Here is a 4,211-nt window from a genome sequence, read left to right as displayed (position 1 = left end):
CTTCCTTGTCTTTCTGCTTCCTGATGGCTCTTATTGGAGCAGCTTTACCAGGCTCTTTTATTTTTTATTATTTTTTATTTTTTGGTGCCGGGGATCGAACTCATGACTTTGTGCTTGCCAGGCAAGTGCTTATGCCACTGAGCTAACTTCCCTTCCTCTAGCAGGTCTTTTACGATGTGGTTTATACTTTGAAGCTTGCTGTCTACAGACTGAAACTTGAGATAAAAATAAACTTATCCTCCTTTAAATTGTGGGTGTTATGTATTGTATTTCAGTGATGCGAAAAGTACTAGTACAATGAATATTAGTGCATAATGCATAATAAATGGAATGATATTAAAGGAAAAAAATTGATGGTGTACACAAAGAAAATTTATAATAGCAGGTCATGAAACAGAGCTAAGTAAGAGGAGAAATTATGCTTCAAAGGCAATAAATCTTTGTTTATGATTGTAACCCTAGAATCAAGAACCCTAGAATCAAACCTAGAAATCTTTGTTTATGATTGTAACCCTAGAATCACCCAGCTAATAAGAGGCACTCAATATGTTTGTTAAATGAAAAATATTAACACTGATACAGTAAAACCCAAAGTTGAAAAGTATCATAATATTTTGTTTCTAATTATTTAGTCACTTATTATAGAAACTAACAGGATTCTTTAGCAAAAATATATCTTTTTAAAAGGTCTTATAAATGAAAGAACAGTTGGATAATAAGCCATATTTCATAAACTATGTCAGTGTGTTTTACAGTATAACTCTAATTATTTGGCTAGTTCTGAACTTCTATCACCAACAATAAGTCATTTAGAATGCTTCTCATCAAGCTAATACACACGGGAATTTTTCAAGGACTGTGTGACATACTGATGCAGATGAGGTAGGTGTGGAGTAGAGCCCAAGGTTCTGCCATTATAACAGGTGCACAGATGTTACCAGTGCTGCTGGAATAGGAGCGACACTTCAAATAGGAAGAATTTGGAATGCTTAGTTACTTGAAAAACTAAGGGAAAAACACTTACTTATTAAAGGCAATAGCAGGTCAGGTGAGGGGGCCCTCACTGCAGTCTTACCTCTTCAAGAGGACCAGGTGGGAAGATCAGTTAAGTCTAGAAGTTTTAGACCATCCTGGGCAACACGGTGAAAACTCATCTCAAGAAAAAAATTACGAGAAGCCATTTCGTCAGAGGACACACAGTGTTCCAACACCAAATTTACAAGTCTTCTGGACCTGGAAAAAGTCTCCAACCAGTGCAGTCATAAATGTTGTTGTTTTAAGTTGCTAAGTAATGTACCAATGAATACATAATTCAGTACCCTCCTGTGTTTTTCATCCATAAGCTAGTTTGACCCTCACACCATCTTTGTCAGATAGGACCCCTGTTCAGCTTGCCTGCATCCTGAGAGATGGGGTCAAAATTTGGACCAAGTCAGCAGGCTCCAGAGTCTGAGCCCTAACTACTACCTCACTCTGCACAGTGGCCTGGCGGTCTCTGATTGGTTCTCAGGAGTAGTGTTTGACATGTACTAGAGTTTCAACCATTGACGGTTTAATTCATTTAATTGGTAAAATTGCTAAATGAATGAAGAGTAAGTTATTTTTGTTGGTTTTTGTGCAAAGGAATTTTGTGTTCTCAGGAAGCATAACTGCACTTGTGATCCAAAGGTCTTTTCTCATGTTGGGGTATGGATTCTTTAGATGTGGAATGGGATGCCTAGGAAATGACTGAAAATTATTAATGCATTTCAGTGTACAGACAAGCAGAGCATAAACATTGTAATAGCTAATGTATCACATTAAATCATAGGGCTTACAGTAAATAGGTTAAAAGGGGTAATTAAAATCTATTTTAATATATTTTATTGAACTCCATATGTTTATGCTATTATTTGAACAGATAAGATAAAAATCAGTAATGAGATATTTACTCTTAGAGTAAGTAGTGAGTCTTTAAAATCTTGTCTGTCTTTTATTTTTTCACCATATCTCAAGTGCTAAACTTTGGATTTGTCCTGTTTCAAGTGCCCAGGAGTCACTTGGCCTCCATGGCAAGTACTGAATGGTCCAGCGGCAAAAACTGGAAGAAAAGTTCTGGCACTGGGGGTCCACAGAGCTCCCCTTAGCTTTGTGAGTGTCCCTCTGACAGTACACACTGGAAATGGCTCGACATAAAAAATGAACTTGGGGAATGGGAATGGTCTTAAACTTGCTTTGTTAAGTGGCAGCTAGAAAATAAATGACCCATCACCTTGAACAGCAGCCTGGAGAGGGATCTGATGGTTCGCTTTTGTGTTTCTAAACTTTGGGGTACCTGAAACACACAATTACATGTGTGCCAAAAGGAGGAACGATATAGAGAGAAAAACTGCCTTTTTAAAGATGTCCTTCGAGGGTCAGGCTGGAGAAGATGGCCCTTCTGCAAGGCTGTATGGAGTCCTGTGTTGGACATTTTCAAGAGCCAGCGAGCCCAGCTGTTGGGAGCCATTGAAGCTGGAAACTGGCCACTTGTGCAAGGCTGGGGCATGACCCAGATGTGACCCTACCAGAAAGCAAAGAGCGCCGGGTCAGCCACTGTGAAGAAATTGCTTTTGTCCAGAAAAACACCAAGCCCCTGGACAATTCAAGCAATGGGTTGTTGGGCAGAGGGGCTGAAAGTGACATCATCTTTCCGGGTATATAAATAAACACGCTGCAGTGGCTGAGCAGCACCTTTCCTCCCATCAGGAGAGTAAGGGCCCCACCTGACCCTGCTTTGTCTTTTCTTTATTTTTTTCTTACCCCGAAACCTCAAAGTCCGCACTGGGTCGCCGCACCCAGGAATCCAGCAGGCAGTGATGAGTTGAAACATACAGCGTTGGCTTCCAGCTGAGCCACATGAGATTGGAGGGGAGGTGGTCTGTCTTTTACTACTGAAACCAAAATCGAAATCAAAACCACAACCAAAAAGCACATGCTTCATTTGATAGGTTATTTTGCAGCTCTGGCATGGATTGGCATAAGACTCCGGAGTGGCTGAACCTGGCCAGACACTGGAATAAATCAGAGCTAGTTGTTCACAGGCCGGGAGGAAGCCGCTGGGGCTGAGGGCTGCCCTGGCTGAGCAGTGTCACCGGCATCCGCTCTGCCAGAGCAGCACCAGCTGTGGGGGTGGTGGTGGCACCTGGCCAAGAGGTGAGGCCTCTGGACATGTAGCCAAGGCTTTCACGACCCCACAGGGCCAGCACGGCATCTGGTGCCCATGGCTTTGGCTCTGGCCAAGCCTTTTTTGCTCCCTCCCTTTTCATGGCCTTGGTAGTCTGGCTGCCCAGGACCTTCGGGAGACTGTGTGGTCTTGAGAGGGCTGGTCGGCTAAGTCAGCAGCTCAGTGGCTCTGCGTAATAAACTGCAGGAAAACTGAGGGACAGAAGCCCAGAGGAGGCTCCTTGGAGAGCAGGGAGCATGGAGGTGGATAGGCCTTGAGTGTGACGCCTATGAAGCTGCATTCTGTGGGGACACACGGAGCCACTGAGGATTTCTTTTTTTTTTTTTTAACTTTATTTTGAAAGTAGTAAAAATGCAACAGCACAAAACAGAACAAAGCCAGTCGAGACAATGCAGTGAAACTGGCACAGGATTTCACAGTAGGATAGCAGTAATAGGTACTATGGTATATCTCTTTAACTTCACAATAGTCCAGTCAATTAGGTATTGCAAAATCAAACCAAAAATAGAACATTATAAAACCAATTGAGAATATTGAATAGAGCAAAAGAAACAACAAAACAGTGAAAACAACCTTTGCCTTCAAACAGAAGATAGAAGGAAATCCCCCATATTTGCTATACTGCATATGGTCATCCTTCCAAGAGATGCTGAGACATTTATCCCTAGTAGCTCTGGGGGGGGTGGGGGAAGGGTGCTTGATTTTCATCCCATGTGGCAGTAGGCTCACAGGTAATGGTTCTCATCCTGGCCCTCGCCAGGGCATGTACCAAGAGGGTGGTAGAACGGGTGAATACACTGCCTGAGTCCCACCATGGCCAGATCTCGGAGTTCTTAGGGCCACTGAAGGTTTCTGATGGCCACATGGCTGCAGGCCACAGCAGCGACATGCCAGGGATTCATTTCCAGCTGTTCGCACTTCTGCACTGTAAATGCTTTCCGGGGTAAGCCACGTGGCTCAGCTGGAAAACTGAGGGGATCTCAGTTTTCAGTACAGTTAGGTATGC

The sequence above is a fragment of the Cavia porcellus genome, unplaced genomic scaffold (assembly GCF_034190915.1).
Source record: "Cavia porcellus strain 051 isolate PalLab524CR breed Dunkin Hartley unplaced genomic scaffold, mCavPor4.1 scaffold_7, whole genome shotgun sequence".
NCBI classification, from domain to species: domain Eukaryota; kingdom Metazoa; phylum Chordata; class Mammalia; order Rodentia; family Caviidae; genus Cavia; species Cavia porcellus.
This window is presented reverse-complemented; position numbering follows the sequence as displayed.